The sequence below is a fragment of the Thunnus maccoyii genome, chromosome 23 (assembly GCF_910596095.1).
Source record: "Thunnus maccoyii chromosome 23, fThuMac1.1, whole genome shotgun sequence".
Taxonomy (NCBI): domain Eukaryota; kingdom Metazoa; phylum Chordata; class Actinopteri; order Scombriformes; family Scombridae; genus Thunnus; species Thunnus maccoyii.
Genome location: NC_056555.1, coordinates 20,744,201 through 20,765,533, shown reverse-complemented (window position 1 = coordinate 20,765,533; position 21,333 = coordinate 20,744,201).

Sequence of the window (21,333 nt, the reverse complement as noted above, 5' to 3'; positions counted from 1 at the left end):
TGCTGGACTGTTTTTCTCTAAGCAAAAGTGATTCTAATAAGATAGTGTTATGTGATATGACGCTCTAAATGCTATTTCTTTAGCCACCACCCTGACAATAGTGATAATTAGTTACAAGGAACCAATGAATATTCCTATAAATATAAATGTGAAATAGTTTGGCTAGAATATAATGAATTGTCTGTTAAGTTAAGGTCAACAAAGAAATATAAGTTACTGGAAGTTTTAGTACAAGAACGACTTCAACATTCCATTTAGCTGAACTTAATGTTGTACGTTTATTTATGAATGTGTGTGTATTTCATATATCCATGCTGACAAAGGGTGCAACAGGCTGCTTGGCCGTGGCTCCATTCTCCTCACTAACTTGGCCTTTGAGAATGGGAGAATTCTAATGAGTTTCTCCCCTCTCTCACTTTGCAGTTTGTTCACACACTCACACACACATATATACACACAGTTTAATGAGTATGCCTTGCGCTTTCCTCATTAGCCACACAGAGTCTTATCGCAGGCATCAAACGCAATGCACCGCCACCCGACAGGAAGAGAGAAAGGAGGGGAAGAAGAGATCTTCCTCTCTCCCTTCCTTTTCCCTCTATCTCCTATTTTTCCTCTCTCTTGCTCTTAGATTAAAACATTTCATTATATAGCCACAACCACGCTCTGACTGATGGCAAAGAGAAAGAGAGACCCCCCCAAATGCACTTATGTATCTCACTCTCTCTAAGATGTTGACTAACTTAGATCGCAGCCAAGATCTTCCCTTCCCTTCTCCTCTTTCTGTGGGCTGGGGAAGGCTATTGTTGCTATGGCAGTGTGTGCATATCTCAGCCGTGTAGAAACGGAGAGGTGGTAGGAGTGAGCTGACAGAGAACGAGAGAGCGTGCGGCCACCTGTTCAACCTCTCGGAGTCGGACTAAACTCGATATAGCCTCCTGACGCAGTGCAGAATGTAAAAAGCAAAAAAAAAAAAGAAGAAGAATACCTATAAGAGAGCTCAGAGTCGAGTAGGACGAGCTCTTCAAAGAGTTTCAAGTGTCAGACATGAATGTCACAATAGCTTGAGTCGCATGCTTGTTTTATGTCAGAAACATCAACATGACAGCAGCCTGTGCTGCACAAAGTCTGTCATTTTAGTGAGGGTGGCGGCGGCGGCGGCGGTGGCGGCAGCGAGGGGAGGTGCCGGTGGGGGAAGGAATGAATGAGACCAAGGCAATCTTTTCATTTTGTTTTTCAGAGGACGAGTTTGTCAAGAAATTTCAGAAAGACTTAAAAAGACTATAGAGAGGGCGGAATAATGTGCGGGAGTGACTGAAGGGTCTGAAGAAAGGGGGTTAGTTTTTCAGCGCAAGACGCCTGGAGCCACTGCAGAGTCATTAGAGTAGATTTGTCACATTAACAAAGGAGAAGGAATCGGCCCTTTTTAAAAGGAGGAAGATAAAGACAGACACAGACAGGGAAACACAAAGAGGCAGGGTGGGGAAAAAAAGGATTTTAAGACAGAGGGGAGGAGGACAGGAAGCAGAGGCTGAGATTGATGGAAGGGAGAAAAATCTGAATACATGTTTTTTTTGAGAGGGAGAGAAAGAAAAAAAAAAACACCCCCTCCAATAATTTTACAATTAGATATCATCCGTGTTTGATCTTCAGGGCCTGCCAGGAAGTTATTTTGTGATTTAATGTAATTATCTTTACATTCTTCATCATAAAAGATCTACTTGCACCTCCATTTGTGTTTTTCTGCCCTTTCCATCTCAGTAAGCGTCTCTTGAAACAACATATTGTGTGATCTCTATGCATTTTTGGTCTACAGAGGAACTCGCCTCCTTCTTACAGTGACTTTCTTCCATTATATGTTAACTGTCGATTGTCAGAGCAAGAATCCTTCACTGATTCTGAAGGACAAACACAAAAAGCTGACGTTTACCGCAGTGTTTTTTAGTTAGTTGAGACATTTTTCCTTTATCACACTTCCCCTGCTGCTGCACAAGCAGCATGTGTCGACATCATGTCATCTTGATCCTAAAATAGTCCCAGAAATGCAAGCTACCTCATTGTAGCTGAGCATTTTTAGTGGTAAGTTGTTGTTTTTTTGTTTTTTTTCCAGGTGGGTTTTCCTTTATACTCTGACTATTCACACATTCATACTCGTACAGACTGCTGACAAAGGTCCATGTGCAGCATTTTGTGCTTTTCGCGTTTTCCCCCGTAAATCCCATTCAAGATGATGCTGCCTTCTTTCCCCTTTTCTTCTCATTTTGGTTTACAAGAAGAAAAATAAGAAGCAGAAACTTACAGGGCCTGTAGTGTGTTATAAAGTCATCCTGCAGGATTTCTCAATAAATACACCGATGACAAATGCACTGCAGAAGCTGGCGGAGGCTCTCAGTCCTCTTAAAGAAACTGTTCATTTTCAGAAATGCGCTTATTTGCTTTCTTGTCGATAGTTATGGCATTTTCAGTCCTGCTCTAGTTTGTTTTCCCCTTTGATATGATTCATTTAGGCAGATCTGAGGTGCAGACCAAGCCAACTGCACCAAGACCACTTCCTTTTGGGTTATTTAAGAGTCTTGGCGCAGTTGTTTTGGTCACAAATGATTTCTGATTTGATTGTGGTGGAAAAGTGATCCGACCTCAATCTGACCCGACCACAAAGCTCGCTCAAGTTCAAGCTAAATGGCTCCAGTAGCCGGCTGTGCTGTCCAAACTGGAATGCAGATAAGCAAAATCAACAGGTGTTAGCAGCTTGCCAGAGAACGAATCGAGGTCCAACACAGACTGGCGACGAGGTACATTACCTTCTTGATATACGAGCGGGTAGGACCGTCTCCCTGTGTGTCCAGATATATCTGATCGATGAATAGAGCAAACGTTTTCATGTAGCTTTTAGTGATTCATTTTGATTCACTTGCATTTTTTTCTGCGTTAATAAAAACCAAAACAAGGAGAAAAGTTTCCCAACTCAAACACAGATTTAAACCAGATCAAATTAACTATTGGTTTGAATTAATTGAGAGGATTGACACCACTCTTAAACTACAATATGTAGTTTTGAGGGGGTTTATATGTAGTCATGAGCAAGACAAATCACTGATCGTCACCATGAGGTTGCTCGCCAATCAGCCGAGGCTCCAGGAAGTGATTGCCGATGCCGACTAATTGATGTTTTGTTTTTTGTAAGGATTAAATTAACAGATATATTGTGTCAGTGAGCTTTAGAGGTGCTGGCAGGTGAATTCTGTTACCTTCGGACAGAGCCAGGTTAACCGTTTCCCCCTTCTAAAGTCTTTATGATACGCTAAGCTAACTGGCTACTGGCTCCAGTGTCATATATAATAGATATGAGAGTGATATTGACACTCTCATCCAACTCTCACCAAAAAAGCAAATAACCATATTTTCCATTTAAACTTTTCCTCTAAGAGTGTTTTTTTTTATTAACTATACAATAATTCTATCTATTTACATAGTATTTGATATTGCAATATTCCATATAGCACCTGTATAGTCAGTAGCTCAGCTGGCTGTCAGCTCTCAGACATCACCGGCTTTGCTCTCTCCTCACACACCCCACACGCCCACTCTATTCTGCCTCCCCAGACAGGCCTTACGCCGCTCTAGATATTCTTTTCTCTACCTGTTAAGATGTTAAACAGTCCCTGTTTTGCTGCTCCGCCGGTGCTTTGATCCTTTGACGACCTGGTCATGCTAAAAAAAATGCAAAGAGGCGCACTTGAAAAGAGAGGATAAGGAGTATGTCTCAAATAATACACCTCGGCAGATGGATTTGATAGAGCCTCAGAGTGATGGATGCTTTTTTTTTTTTTTCTTCTTCTTCTTCTGTGCAACCCTTTGCTCTCTTTAGAGTTGCATTTGTGAAATGAATCTTGTGGCAGAGGAGGAGAGGGGTGAAACGCATTTTAGATTCCGAGGGCTTATCGTGCCGGCGCCTGATTATGGTAGAGGCTGTTGTTTCCCCTGGCTATATTAGGATTGCAGGGTTTGACTTACAGCTAAAATCATGGAGTATTTCTGCCCTTTAGGCAGATTTAGATGAAAACCTAAAGCTAACACCTTATATCACACGGTGAGTTTCAAACATTCTATGCCTGCTGCGTCTCAGCTGAGGATTTGTGAAAGAAAATACCTTGAACCCCCCGTGTTTCTTCCCCACACACACACACACACAGAAACACGCTGATAATGATGACATGGCTTGTCAAAATCTGGCACCTTTAACCTTGGATATCAGCGTTATTGCTTTCCGGTGTTACCTCAGCTGCAGATACAGTGGGTGGTTAAGTTGCCATGATGGGCTGAGAAGCAGCCAGAAGCGGGGATAAAGCAGCAACAGTATCTTCACCATCTCTGACGAGGTATGTGTGTGTATATACGTGTGTGTGTGTGTGTGTAAGCTAACTCTTCCTAGTAGGAGATCTATCATCTTGTGAAGCCTCAGCAGGCAGCTGCAGGCAGGCTAGCTTCCTACTGATGGGCCCCCTAGTCTGCTAATAGATTCATTCATTTCCACTAATAAAACCCAAATCATCATATAAATGACATTAAATAGGGAGACGGCAACAATTTAATACGTAAAAAAAAAAAACAGTTCCCCACCAAAAAAAAAAGACATTAAACTAATTTGATGCAACAGGGCAAAGTCAAAATAATTCAGGCACTTGAGTTAATGTTTTTTTTTTAAATGTTTCCTCTTCTGTTAGCAATTAAATTGGCAATTATGAGTGTTCGCGCAATTGATTCCAGAATAATATCAATTCATTTCTGATCCAGGCCTCCTCTCCTCATCATAACAAAAAAAATTTTTCATAAGCACGTCGGACTGTTGAGGGGGTGAGACAACGAGCTCGGAGCAAAAACTTAAAATATTATTGGAGTGTTCATCTGGCATTTGATGAGACTGTGTCTTGTTACCTCTGTTTGTCCTGAAGCTATTGTGTAAGAAACACACACACACACCGAGCCCGTTCCCCAGGACTCATAATCACGATGAAACCCGACGGACTTTGTCTCAATTTCCTCATCTTTCTCTGCTATCGCCACTTCAATTATGAATGAAGATGTTTGATTACAACAGGAAGAAAGGAGCAGAGATTAGAGAAATCTGCTATATTGTGTAAGTGTGTGTGTGTGTGTGAGTGTGAGTGTGTGTGTGTGTGTGTCAGTATAATCAGTACCTTGATGGTGCAGGTTAAAATGTTGCTGATTACACTGGATGAGGGAAGAGATGGATAGAATAAAAGAGAATAACACTTGTTAGCGTTTCTTAATGAATATAGATTAAAAACTATAAAGCCGTACAGGCATTTGGGGAGGGGGGGGGGGATTTAGATGCAATGTGAATATTGTATCTCATCCAGAATCATGTGCAGACCGATAATAACCGATGCCAAATTATTCTCCCGGTATGACTTGGCCAACCTGAAATTTTTCCTTCCTGAATAGCATTGCATTCGAGGAAATCGAGAAGCCTAATGACACATCAAAGGATGCCTATGCTCCGTGCTCCTGTGACCCAGATTCACGAGATGTAGGCTCAATTATTATGCTGTCAAAGGTGTGTGTGTGTGTGTGTGTGTGTGCTTATGTGTGTTTTTTTTTTTTTTGCGTGGGTGTGTAGATATGAGCCCTCTTTTGTGTGTCCCACTGAAGTCATTGCTTTAATTAAAGCATGAAGAGATGTAAAATACATGGCTCCCAGGTTCATTGCTCCTTTTTCTTACATTATTAAACCATCTCAAGCCAATGACAAACAGTAAACAAAAACAATCCATCCCTCGGCTTGTTATTTTTCATTTTTTGCTCAACAACTGACAAACTCTTGCAGTGACTACTTAGTACAGATACTTGACATCCAGAAAAAAAAAAAAAGACGTCCATAGTCTAAGAGCAGCAAATTCAATTAGTTTAAACAGAATGTAAACAAACACTGGAGGAAAAGTAAATTAAGGCATTGTACAACCAATGAGAAGTGACTCGTGATGGACGAATAAAGCTAATTCTTCATTTCCTTTTGCTAGACAATGCTCCATGCATCCAAACCCTTCTTGATCATCTGGTTCTTACCCGTCATCTTCTCCAAAAGAGAAGAGCTGCCGGTGTCTTCTTTTATGTTAAACTGGAATACATAAATCAAGTCTTTGCAAGACTTGTTCTGTTTTTCAAACTTTCCGGTGCTTTCCTGCTACCTGGCGTACGGTGGTCATGTAAATTTGCGCTACACTTGTGCCAAAGTTTATCCAAAAATGGAGAAAGTTTTATTTTGGCTAATGTTGCTTCATACATAGATTCTTTAGGAAGAAAAGAAAAAATTATAGTGTCACTACTGGTATTTTTTATTGGCAAAAAAACCCCTAAAAATTCAAGATTCAAGAGCTTTATTGTCACATGCACAGCAACACAGCAGGTGGTGACACTGAAGGCGGTAAAACTTTGAACTCTAGTTCCAATTAAAGTACCAAGTAACAATTGTAAAAAGGCAAAAAGATAAGAGAAGGTAGTAGTAAAGAGAGTCGAAAATGACAACATGCACATTTCACTCCTGTTTATGGAGTAGATATCATTGTCATATTCTTAAATGTGCTTTGCTTTAAGTTGGGACAGAACAATGCTTACAAGCGAGCTAGCTTGCAGCTAGCTTGCAGCTAGCTTGCAGCTAGCTTGCAGCTAGCTTGCAGCTAGCTTGCAGCTAGCATCATAGCTTGTTCTGTCACTTTCTGTTGTGTCCTGAACCTAAAGTGTGGCAGTTGAACTCAAAGCTGTGATTTATCTCTCCATCTATATATTATGACAGTTTAAAATGTCATCAAATGTCATCTGAAAACAAGGGGAGCAAGGCACTGAAAGCTTAAATGATCCTAAAATATTAGACACAAGTAACGAAATATCAACTTACTTTCAAAAGACCTGATGAAATCAAACCTGGACTCAGTTTTAAGCACACAGGGTCAACACCGGTCATGTTATTTCTGGAGAATTATGAAGTTGTTGTCCGCCAGACTGAGGAGGGTTGAAATATTTGATTTGACAAACTCTCTAGAGGAGTCAGTGAAAATAATCAAAAGGGTCGTTTTACAGGAACAAGCCAGAATATATTTTTTAACTTGCACTTAGTGTTTGTGTTCTGCTGATTTTCACCACAGCGAGCACAGCTGGAGCAGAAACAAAAGTCTTTAAAAAACATCATCATCAAACCAGGAGGGGATGTTGGGATGTGAAAATGACTTAAAATATAATGTAATTTTATATTAATGTTGAAGCAGCTGCTTCATGTTGCCATTTGTAGTTGGCAGCCCTGACGGAGGGACAAGCGATGCTGAATGACACCTGTCGAGGAGGAGAGAGTAGAGAGGAACAAATTGGGAAGAGCGGGGGGGGGGGGGAGAGGAAGGAGGGCAGATGAAAGCACCACCGTGCTGTTCCAACTCCCCCTCGGGATGGAGAGGTATCTTCAGAGGGCTGAAATGATGAAAATGCGTGCTTGTTAGGTTGAATGAGTAATAAAATAAGCAAGAGGAGAAGGGCGAGGACGATGAAGAGAGTGCGGAATAATCAGGGAGAATGCAAAAAATGCTCAAAGAAGGTGGGGGTGGGAAGGGTAATTTTCCAAGGAACCGGGTTATGATATGATGTACTTTTATCCCTGTTGTTTTTTTTATTTGCCATCTCTCACAGGGGTTTATTATTATATCCTCTGCAAAGCTGCTCTGGTACATAAGGAGGCTGCCACTCAATGCTGCAGCCAATAATGCTGGTAGTGCTCTGCGTGCAGCTATGAATTCATTCCCTTCCACAAGTAGCTATTCATATTAAAACAAGCAAGGATATGAGAGGAAGAGCACATATTAAAGCACGACGATGTCTCGCACGCGCGCCCGCCCACCTTACCCATCCATCCAACCATTCATCCATCCAATCCTGCAGTTCCTCTCTCTACGTATCCGCACGTAGCTCCGGTTTTTTATTAAACGGGGAGCGAAGCCCGAGCGCCGAGCCAAATTTGAACGGAGGCAGAGAGCGTCCCTGTGTGCACGGAGGCAAAAAAGACGAAGTGAGAGGAAGAGAAGAGTAGATAGCCGTGGACAGTCCAGATGGAGACTCGCTATAGCCTTCTCACTTTACGTCGGGGTGTGATGTGTGTGTGTGTGTGTGTGTGTGTGTGTGTGTGTGTGTGTGCATGAGTGTGTGTCGTCTGCGATCCATCACCCAATCTGCTTGCAGAGGCAGTGCTCAGCTTTATCTCACACTAAAAACTGGCTGAGAGCTCCTCCTAATTGGCTTGAACGTCGCTGCCATCCTTCCATATAGTTCTGTCAGAGAGGGGAGCTAGTCAAGCATGATCCATCGGCCTGGCGTACGCGCTCAAACCTATGTGGATCTCCTCACATAATGTCGGTGCGATTGGTCCCTCCGGGGGCAATCTTTAAGGCGCCTATGGGGAGAATTAAACCTGAGATATCCTCAAGTCGTCAAGACTTCATTCTACATTTTCTCTCGCCATCCCTGTTTGCTATCTAGGTTTAGCAGGCCTCTTCCTGTACCACTGTCGCTTCCTCTGTTGCTTAGACGCCTCCCCCTCCCCTCTTTTGCCTCCTCCCATCTTCAATCACTCATTCTTCTTCCCCCACACATCTTTTTTCCCCCTCCTTGATGTGTGCAATCCCTTAATCCTCTTCATCTTGCATGCATTGGGGTCCTCCCTTTTTTTTTTTTTTTCCTCTTCTCACATCTCCATCTCCTACGCTCCTTCCCCTCCTTTCCTCTCTCCTTCGCTTATTTATTTTTTTTTCCAGCTCTGTTCTCCGTCGCAACCTGGCATCCGTCCCCCCTCGTCTTCCTTCTAATCACACTTATCCGCCTTGGTCTGTCATCATCCAGTCATTATTGCCCCGGTTCCCTGTTTTCACTCCTAGTCCGTCTGTGACCTTTATTGCCTCTTCAGCTGTCCTCATCATGGCCGCTCTCCCCTCCTTTTATCTGTCTGTCAAACATAATCTGTCCTCTCTCCTCTCATCCCTCCATCGACGCCGTCCTCTCCTCTTCTCCCGATCCCTCCGTACTCGCTCGTCCGCCATCCGAGAGTGACGTGACACGGCTTGATGTTTACCTTCTTTCAACAGGAATCACCCCCTTTAATAATGTTTTTATTGGGTGTCATAAACGCCGGCGTTCCAGGATCTCTGGGCCAATATTTGCTTAATTATTCTGGCTCAGATATTGCCATTTAATGAAATTTGAAACATAATAAAGAAATCACATTGAGGGGGAGAGCAGATAATGCTAATATCCACTGACAATTTAACTGATTATATACTGTAAAGCCTCTCTTCTACTGTTTGTGGAGACATCACTGAGTTTAAGAACAGTCTATTAAATGCCACTTAATTATATGATAAGACTAGTAAAGTGCACACACACACTCACACACACACACACACACATACAGGCTGATGAAGATAGCTGATCATACCCACACACACACACACACACACACACACACACACACACATTCATAAATACATGCATAAATCATCATACATGCTCACACACAGAGAGCTTAGTGAAGTCCCTCCGGATTCAGTTTCTAAAGAGAGGCCCTCTGTGTCATATTAAAAGGAATTACAATTAATAATGTTATTATAGCAGCATGACTCCGAGAATGGCAATGACCAACATTAAATGAAACTATAATAACTGTTAATATGGATATGATAATGTGTTCAAAACACCCGATTGCCAGTTATAATTAAATGTGTACCATGCCAGTAAACATAAATATCCAAATGGAACTCGGGTTGAATGATATTACAGACTGATGCAACACTGAAGACACTAGAAGCTGAAGTCCTGTTCGTTCTCTCATAGACCACGTTCAGTGCCTGACATGGGAGCACCTCCAAGACTTGGATGAACATGAATTAAGCTTTCCTGGTGGACTGAGCTGTGGAAATATCTGAAAATATCTTGTTCTTTGGTAAAAAGTCAAAAGCCTGCCTGTGCACATAAAAACGTAAGGTCGAACTCAATGTAACATGATTGCCGAGGAGCATTTTGATAAGAAATTGAGTTAAGTTTAACATTTTGTTGGCAGCACTGCTAATGCCAAGCTGAAAGGAAAGTTTTCACTTTCTAGAAACCTGATTAAAACAATCAAAAGTTAAAACACTTCTTCTCCTACTTTAAAAAAAAAAAATTGCAATTATCACCTTTCTCATCACACTAATCATTTCAATTCTGACACATCAGATCACATTAGTTTTTTGTTTGTCTGGTGACAGTTAGGTACAAATTGTAAGATAACCAGCTCTGCCTTGTTGTAAACACATCTGGTATATTTATACATTTGTTAACATACCTAGTAGAGATTAGTGTTAATTTGTACTGACGCTATATTACTGTAATGAGCAAGCAAACAAAAAAGTTTGTTCAGATAAACTGAGTCCTCTCAAGCAAATAGTTTTGAGCCATTTAATGAAAGAAGGCTAAAGATTAAAGAGTTCAGAATGTCAAAGAAGAAGAAGCCTATATTTGAAAAGAAAACTTCCTTAAAGGGAGCCTATTATACTCGTTTACAGTTCTATATTCTTATTCTGGGACTAAACCACTTTGCATGATTTACAGTTCAAAAAACTGCTTATTTATCTTATACTGACCCTTTATGCAGCCCCTCGGTTCAGCCTCTGTCTGTTAACAGGCAGTCTTAGCTCCTGTGTCTTTAAGCGTGACTACCCCCAAAACAATGGAAAAATGCCATAATGTTAGCGGAGAGGAGCAGTGAACTTGTTCGCTGTGTGTGGATCAGATGACCATATTAGGAAATCCATCACAAGCCGACGTCAGCTCGGGCTGAAAGTAGAAAAAAACGTTGGAAACCTAACGTTCAGAGCAGCCTAAAGCTGGAGCTTTTTACTCACAGGGATTACTTCTACATACATTTACCTCATTATCTGACAATTTGGCCACTTTTAATATAAACATCCAACATCGTAACATTACATATATGACTGAAAATAAGGAAAAGCATAATATGTCCCATTTAAACAAATCCCAACCAATCATTTATAATATTACTAGACAGTGTTTCCCCTATAATAGTACAGGCCTGGCAGGCCACCAGGCCAACGAGAACCCCCGCCAGGCCAATGAGAACCCTTGTCAGGTGAAAAAATATTTTTCTTAATTGCATAAAATAACGCCAAATACCCATTCATTTGCAAATCATTACATTTGGTTGCCTGGGAAACTCCAGGTAGTGTAGCTCCTTTTAAGGAATAGGGCATAGCATGAGCGAGTGAGTGGTCAAGCGAGAGAGCGAGCATCAGAAAAGTGACGGTGAATGCGAGCGGAGCAGAGGAAAAGGTTAGCAGTAAGTTGTTAATCTGGCAGTAAATGTACAGTACAGACAGTACAAGACCATGAAAAGTCATGTCTGTTGTTTCCCTAACTGCTGGAAAAGTTGGGGTTAGCTCCGAAGTTAGCAACAATGGGTTAGCCTAACCTGACAACGCTAAACAGAGAAATAGAGAACGGAAAAATGTGTGTCTGCTAATCAGCCCCCCCTCCCACGGCCCCCGCCAGGCCAAACCACTCAACCTAGAGGAAACACTGCAAGAGATGTGTATCCATCCCTCCTAAATGTCACAACGTATATTTAGATAAATGGTATGACCTGACAAAGAAGAATATTTTTCATGAAATTTGGTGTGTGGTTTGGATTATTTCTGACCTTGTAATAAATTTCCAGTACCAATAATTCTTATCTAACCTTCACTGAGATCGACCCTACAATCACATCAAATCTCTGTAACATGGCTGCATTTTTCCAGCTCAGAACTTTTATTCAGGAATTCCAATTTTTCAGTTAACAAGTTTGGCATGATTTCAGAGCTTCAACAACAAGGTGATGAGATATTTATTTATTATTTCTTGTGAAGCTTCAATCAAAAACCCTGTCAAGACATTCTTCATATAACTAGAAGATATTTGGTAATGTCATTTTTTAAAAAGTGTGATTTAGTGATTTCAACCATGCTTCTGATCTCTTTGTAATGACAGAAGAACTAATAAGGGAATAATTGTCACTGTTTTTCAATGAACTCCCACATTCTGTCACTTCAAGCGCCGTCACATCCAGTGTGATGTTACAGTATGTGACTCGTAAAATACAAGATGGCCGATAATAATGGACAAGACAGCAGATTGGCTCAGTGGTTAGCTTCAATGTCTGTCAGATTTAAATATATCTAATGGACTGCTACAAAAATGTTCTTTAACACTATGAAAAAATGATCTAATATACTGTGAATTCCTGTATTTCTGCTGCAGACAGCGGGGTTGACATGCTAGATAAACTAAATCCAGGAAGGACTCCATCATGTCCAAAGTTTGAAACTACTTGACATCACAGGGTCTACCATCACCTGTTCTAGTGTTTTCGTAAATGGAAAATACAGTTTTACAGAATTTGTAAAACATAATTTAATCTCAGAACCCTCTTGAAAATGAGGTGATGCATCTCAAGGATTTTGTTTTGTATAGATAATTAAAATGTGTTTATGCAGTTTAGAAAAGTGGTAGAAGAGTGCTCGTAAATCACAAACGGTTGGAGACAGAGTGATAAATCTTCCCAGGGGGAAAATGTTTGACTTCAGCGGATAAGTATGCACAGAAGAGTATCAGAAAAACCAGAAAGTAGTCAAAATTTAGGATTTTAAACCATCTTTTACATGTAATAAAAGGCATTTTTCCAATGGGCGCACGTCACACATTCATTATGATTTTGACTTTATTTTGATAATTAGAGCAAAAAGCATTCTGTCTAAATGGTTGTTTCATATGGCCACTGTTCAAAAAAACATGCAATCAGGTGAATTGAGGACTTTGAATAGCCTCGGTGTAATTGTAATGTGTTTGTCAGCTCTGTGATGGGGCTGGAAATTGGACAGAGTGTGTGTTCCTGCCTTCCAATTAACTCTTAGACTGAATGAATAATGGTGTAATGATTAGTCCGGGCGAGATCTCATGCTAAAGTCACCAACTTTTCAGTCATTACATTAGTTTATTAAATCGTGTTCAAACATTATCCTGACATGCTTATCTTGTAAGGACAAAGGTAATGTTTATACATGGCAGGGTAAATATAATCAATCATCTCCTTGGTAATAGTCTTCTGGAGATGAGAACATCTAGGGACGTTTCCTGAGACAGTGCCAGCTGGGACAATGAACCAAACCCTTGGACTGTACTCAGAAAATGAGGATGTCTTTTCATCTACTCTACAAAATCCTAATGTTGCCTCCATTTTTGTTCATGTCACCGTCCGTCAACTGCTTGCTTGGCATGTTCCCACCGCCAAATTTATACTTGAGAGAAGCTGCAAAAATTCGTTGTCTTTACTCAGATCTCTCTCAAGGTAAATTTTATATTTAGCAGCAGCAGCAGACTTGGAGCAGACACTGCAGCCTAAGCAGACAATGGTGTAATCAACAGTGAACCAGTGGGGCACTGAATCCTTTCCTGTGAGTACAGGGAGTGAGAGAGCCGGCGAGGAGGCGGGGGGGAATGAAGGATGTTACCTGGGTGTTTGTCTGACAGTTCTTCCTCTCTGTGTCTTCACCCCTGCTGGCAGCACTCATCAACAATATTAATCAAAGTCTGATGTCTGCTCAATTAGACCGAGGCTCTCCTCGACAACAACCAAACATCACAGAGCCTCAGGTGCACAAATATGCACACATACACAAGATTGCAAGCATAAAACAAGTGTGAACACTCAGTAGCTGCAAAATAGAAGTATGTTCTCCCCCTTAAGCTTTATCCATGGACATATTTTGTCTCTTTGAGGATGCAGAAGGCATTTTATCTTTTTGGCAGCTAAACCTTCAATATTCAAGAACCTCAGCTGTCAGTAATCATGTTACCTGATGTCAGTGTACTGCACACACACCTTGACAGTCTGTGCTGACTTACATCTTAAGATAAACATTGGTGAGCACAGCTTTCTGCAGACAAAATGATGAGTCACCACTCTTCAGGAAGCACTATGTTAAGTTTTCACTCGAGTGCACGTACTGTTCATTCATTTCACCATTGAGGCTGATAAGACAGGCATATTTGCACATACAGAAATTACCAGCCAAAGTAAAGCATTATTATTATGTTTTTCTGCTATACTGGCTGCTCATGTCACTCAGGAGAACCACTTATAAACTCAGTGTATCAATTGAAGAATACATCTTGTAGTATTCTTCTAACTTTTGAGGAAAGCCAACTAATGTTTGGTTCCGAGTTGGTAACATAACCGGTTTTATATCTACAGTATCGTCTTCTTGCTCTTTTTGATTAGCAAAGAGTAATGTGCAAAACACAACCCATGTCATTAAATAACAAATAAAGAGTGTATCTGGACAGACTTGATTATTTCAAAGGATTAAGTGTTTAGAAGTCTATCTTTGAGTTTTTACTCTTATGTATATAAGTTATTTTGGACTAAAACCGGGACTGAAAGGGAGAAGATTCACCACTGTGGAAGAAATCTAGGAAGAGTCGCAAGAGGCTGCAGACACAGTGACAGGAAATGTTTCCAGGAATGGGAGAAGTGCTAAGACAAGTATATCAGATCTCCAACATGAGTACTTTAAAGGGGATAAGAAAGGTACCACTGAAAGATTGATAATGATAATGTTTTTTTTAACAATTCCAAGAAGTTTTGGCCCCCCCTCGTACAGATTATACATTTTGAAAGAAAGAGAGAACTGGTATGGGATTGGTACTCGGTAGATACTCTGATCTGAGGTATTGGAATCTCTATCAGGAAAGAAAAAGTTGATTTGGTACATCCAAATGTTGGCAAAGTTGTCTCAAACTCTAACTGGCAACCAATAACTGAGAAAGGATCCTGTATCCCGGCCAGTTTTACATTGTGATCACTCAAAATTCATCACTGTGACTCTCTTAGCGTCTGCGGGGCGTCTTACACTTTTATCTGACTTGGACATTTACTCAACATTTTGCAGTGGAAATTAACAGGACAGATGCCAGCCAGAGAATCCATGGAGTGAGACAAAGGTCTAAGGCCAAGTGCCACTCCAGGATATCCTCTGGAGGACTTTCTATCCAAATATGATTTCAATGGCAAAGACTGGTGTCATGAGTCAGTATATTGGTTGGTCCAGTTGTGAAGTTCAGGGTCCAGCATGACGGAGACGGGATGTTCTGTATACTGAGGTTATTTATCCTCCCTTCATCCCTCTTGCCCCTCGGTACATCCCTCTGTTCTGGCATGTTATTAAAAACAAACAGCTCTATATACTCTTTGGACTACCAGTGTCCTTGCTACTGTTCACCCACAGCTGTCAGCCTGTATGTCACCAAAATACACACATACATTCACACACACAGCAGCAGACTGGGACACTAAATCTAATCTGGGAATTTCAGGGCAATATGAGGCCACTTAACAGCAACTGACACATATGAGTTTGTAGCACTGGAGGGAATTAATTTAAGTTTATGTGCTTATATATTAAATTATATTTCAGCTTTGGCATTATAAGTTTGTATGCACACTTAAACTGGACTTTTAAGACAACACACAAACTAAAGAAATAATCACTCATTATCTGATTAGCTTAGTCAGAGTAAGGTCATACATAACACCGCTAGACTTCGGCTCAGTTTTAAAAATGCCTTAATAAGATCTCATCAAGCTTTTTTAAAATGTCACTCATGTGATATTGCAGTAGTTAGTGGTCCAAAACAAATAACCTGCAACAGAGCAGTAGCCTCAGTCCCAGTAGTATACTCAGGTCAAACTCAAATTTGGCCTGATTTTAAAGGTTATGATACACGCTGGCTGATGATAGAAATGAATCCTAATGATGAGAAACAAAACAAAGATGCCTTAAGCTGCTGTTGAGGACTGAAATGATTTAGAAGTGAATAAAGTTCTGCTTTTTCAACAAGTAAAGAATGCAACACACACAATAAGACCCCCGCATCAGCAGATTATGATCTGGAAACAAACATATGTGGCTTTGTCATGACATTGATGTTATCAAATGATGATCAGGAGAGAGAAAACAAATATTTCAAGACAATTAAGTCAAACTTTATTTTACTTTTGTTTCATACTTAATCAGACAAATGACCCACCAAGAAAATTCTTTGTTGTTGTGCTGATTTATACCACTGTAATACAAAGCATACGACTAAAACTTCAAAGCAATGTTCATATCCTGTCTGCTGCCAATAGTTAATGCCAGTTTCTTTGAACCATAAAAGCAGATCCTTTCCTTAACTTAACCAAGCAATCCTAGTACAGTGAAAGAAAGTGTAAGATATGAAGTAAGTCAACTTTATATATATACACAACACTTCTTAAAACAGTTAACAAGTGTTTGTAAAGAGGGAAGAAAAAAGAGAGATAGACAAGACCATGCTCCCAAAGCGTACACATCAAAATATATAAAGTTATAAGACTCTGAAAAAGCCAACAGAAACAAGTTTTAAGATTTTTCGTCATCATCGGCACTTAACAGCCCAGTAAAAATAAACATGGAGGAGAGCAATAACAGTGACATCATCAACCTCCACAACAAATAATCCTGCACATAAGTATATGCTAGCACAGCTATGTCATCCATGTTTATGATTTGATTGTCGCACCGATGAGGTCACTGTTATTCTCATATGCATGCGGCTCACAGTTCAGTTAAATCTTAATAAATAAAATAGTCAGCACATATAGAGCCAGATTCATGTCACTTACAAACATTAGACAAATAACAAAACTTTGTTTTCCATTTATTCTGTAACACACTTACAGCAAGGATCTTTTGCCCATGGTCTTAAATGAAAACAACATTCAAGATGTCCAATGTTTAAATAAAATAAAATATATAAAATATTCAATGCTCAATTATTGCAATATGAAGCATGATATCTTCCTCTTTTAAACACAGTAGTGAATGAAACAATAGCCTGTGTCCACATCATCAAAACTTGATGATAACTTAGAAACATGAACACACGTCTTGTCCTGCAGGTTGTTGAACGAGCCACAAAACTAACATTCACCGCTAACGTCAGTTAGCAGCTATATGCTAATTAGCTGCTCAGCTGCAGCACATTAAACATCAGGTAAACATACCTGCGAATGTCACTTCGGACCTGATAGATGCCGGTTTGATCGTTGCTCTTCAAAATCCCTGTTAGTGACACGCTGTCTGTCCATGACTTGTACTTACAGCAGTTTGTTTACTTTGTCTTAAAAGAGACATTAAATTTTGCAAATAATCTGCAGTTCATATGCGTGCTGAACCGTGGGGGGCGATCTGTACGGATCACGGATCAACTACGATCCGTTACACCACGAACACACATGAATATGAACCATCAACACAAAAACTCGTCATACAAGGCGTATAACCTATTTTTTGGGTTAATTCTTTGGATTTGTGCAGTCACATGAACATGAAGTTGAACATAGCACCAAATGCAGATTTGCGCAAATCGCCCATTAACTGTGATAATCAATATGTAGATTTTGTTAAGCCGCCTATTAAACATGATCACCAGCATGCAGATTTTGGTGCTTCAAGTCATCCACTAAACATGACCACTGACGTGCAAAATTTGGTGAGTGTAAGAACATGCAGATTTCGGTTGTTCACCTATTAAAGTATGACCAGTTTGGGACCCTGGTCACCCACCCCCAGCCCTTAAAGTGTGACTGATTGGCTAATGGAGGAAGTGTCCGCGATTCCCCGGCCCCCCACTTTGGGCCCTTCCTGTCTGTTCTTTATGCATTAGACTGGAGCACTCAGGACAGCTCATGCTAATTCTCTCCCTGAAGAAAGCAATTAGACCACCGCACTCATCTAATGCTCGGAGGAGGAAGTGGGAGGGAGAGCATCAGTGTGTGGGTGAGAGAGAGAGAGAGAAAGAGAGAGATGGGGGGGGTTGATGGGAAGGAGATCAAGGTAAGGAGACTGAGCGAGGGACATAGAGGAGAGAAAGCGGCGAGGGATGCTTTTTTGGCCATCGCATTTCCAAGAACCATTCATTCCTCATCCAATTATGAGTCGTAATAATAATTTCATCAAGGTTTGCTCCTTAAAAACTGTTGGTCCTGTATAATGAGAGTGGAATTATTTGACTGGTAGCACAGGGAATTGAGAGTAAAAGAGAACAGCAGAAGAACAGTGTGTGAATGTGTGTCTGAGAGTAGGTGAGCTAAAGTATAGAGGCACTACCAGTGTAATTGAGTTTTTGGGTTTATTTTGGTCCTTTTAAAGCCAAAGCCAGATTCACTTGACAGACTTTCAACATACACCATATGGGCCAAAAGTATGTGGACAAACTAACATTAAACCCATATCATTCCTGAGCACCGAATTTCAAAACCATGGGTATTTATCTGCTGCTGTAAGAGTCTCTACTCTTCTGGTTTAAGGTGTTCCACCAGATTTTGGAAGGATTTGCTCCCACAAATCAGCCACAAGAGCATTTGTGAGGCTGGCTATTGATGTTAGGTGATAAGGCCTGGCTCACAGTTACCATTTTCAGTTCAATCCAAAGTTGTTGGATGGTGTTGAGGCCATGAGTCTGTGCAGGCTAGCAAAATTCTTCCACACTGGGAAAACCATTTCTTTATGGACCAGGATTTATGCAAGGGAGCATTGTCATGAATAGTATTATGTTTTTCCTTTAAGGGGACGTAACATGCACACTTCCAGGTCTATATTTTTTATTCCAGTGCTCTACTGGAATATCTTTACATGGTTTACAGTTCAAAACTCTTTATATATCTCATACTGGCCCTTTATCCAAAACCTCAGTTCAGCCTCTGTCTGAAACAGGCTGTTTTAGCTCCTGTCTCTTTAAGGCCCCGCCTCCTAATGAGACCACTCTGTTCTGATTGGTTAGCTCTTGGAATCAGCTTCTTGGCAAACTTCCACCGGCTCTTGAGGCTACGTAAACAAACAATAGCAGTCATATTTTACTTCTTTATCCCATTCTTTAGTCGAAATATAAACTTCTCATATATATTTCCATACATGTTCGAGTCAAAATCAAATCTGATCCGTAATATGCAAGTGGACAACGCGAATAACCCATGGAACAATCTTAGCAACAAAGGCTATGGAACGGGCGTCCATTTATGGGCATGTGCCAACAATTTAATTTCAAACAAAGCATCAGACCAGGCTGCAGCCTTGGCGTTTGGCTTGAAGGTGGCATTTTTACATTAGTTCACCTCAAATTTTGGAGCTTTGACTATTTTTAAAATAGATTTCCAACATTATAAGAGCATAGAAATGACAGAAAATCAGATAAAGCATGTTATGTCCCCTTTAACTGGAACTGTTGAGTTTGTTGACAGTTTTGGCTGTTGGTGGCTATGGCGTGATTGCCAAACTGAAGGGTTTATCATCTTGATGTGAAAAGATTGGACACATCCCTTGAAATGTTTTCCTTTTTTTTTCCTTTTAGTAACATTAATTTCATTCCTCTAACTTGACCAAATGCATGAGTGAATGCTGGGATCAAGGCCACAATTACATTCTGTGTTTGAATCAGCGTTGAGTCATACTGAGTCAGCGTCTACTCAGCGTCATCCTCTAGTATCACAGATATGAAGCCATTTGTTTGATTACATACCCATCAAAGTACATATTGCACGAATATGTTTTTATTTATTTTACAAGATTGGTGAAAGGGAGAAACGAGAAGTGTGAAGCTGAGAGAAAACATTTCCACCCTGACAAGAATTACTTTTAAATGTTCCAAGGCTTTAAAGCAAAAAGGGGATCGTCCTTAAAACTTCCCTATCGGTACATTTTGACTTTACATTACATTCATTTGTCAGAATATTTGTCCAAAGCCACTTACATTTTTTCCATACAAATGCACTGGGAGCGATTTAGGGTTCAGTGTCTTGCTCGAGAACAACAACATATGGACAGAAGGAGCCAGGGATTGAACCACCAACCCTAAACCACTGTTGAGACACCAAACAACTGTTATACAATGAGATATGCATTTTACTTTTTGAACATGAACCTCTTTTCTTCATGAGATCATTTATCCCCCTTCAATATATATGGAAATTTATATATGGAAAAGGAGAAAAACAGTATGCAGATCTCACTAGTTTCCTGGAAAGCTCTGTACAGTGCCGCGGGCCAAGGAGTGAGGTGACAGAAACTCACAGTCGTGATGTTTGTTTGGGGGGAAGCGGGGTTATTTGGAGTCGGTGCTGAACCGTGATCACTCCAGGACCTGTCATTTCATTGTTTTCTGTTTACTGATGGATTGGAAACGATGGGATAAGATGGGGACGTGTGTGTAGGGTTTGTGCTGTCCCCCTCGGTGAGTCCTGTATATACTGGGGTTGTGGCTGTCATCTCATATTATATCGGGACTGACATGCCGCCGGTACTGTAGGCGAACGGTACAGAGCATCTAAACAAAAAGAAGAAGAGGGAACTGGGGTAATACGGAGGATATAGACTGCTGCACTGACTCCTCAAGTTCAGTAAACACATTCACACTGAATTTACCATCTCACTAAGACATCTGTTTGAAACTTAAAACATATTCTTTTATTACAGTGTGTCCAGAGGACCAGAGTAGAGAGCTTGTGAGACACCAGGGAAGACAGCTGTTGATGTAGTATCGCTCACCTGAAATGCTTTTGCTGTGGTTTTACATGTCTTCTTTCTGAGTCCCTAACTGCACCTACCGAGACAGGCTTTCACAGTGAAACATAGTTTGCTTTTCAGTCCAAAGCACTAAGAAACACATGGCGCTGGGTCTTTACAGTTATTGAAACATTAGTATTAATCAGTGATCACACACACAGCCTGGCCTAGGTCTTCTCTAAGAAAGAATGAAGCGATCCAGAGAGACATCACACAGTTTAATGCCAGACGTCTTATCAAAGTATGGCAAGATGATATCAGTTCAAGCAATTGTAAACAAGAAGTAAAAAAATCAAAGACACTTTGAGTCCCGAGTGTAATAAATACTTTTTTGTATACAGATGCTGTAATATGTGAGAGTACATTGATTTAATTTTGGATTTAAGCACTGTGTTTTCATAAATAATTCATATTTACTGGTTGTTTGTAAGCGTTCAAGAAAAGATGCCATATTAACCCAATTACCTGGGTAGCTTTTTTTGATTTCTGCAAGGTGCATCATGCATCAATTGACCTGTTATTTTGTGGCCTTCTGATTGAATTATCTATCAAGCATTTACGTACAGTACGTGTGTTTCGTGTTTATATACCCAACTGAGGTCATCTA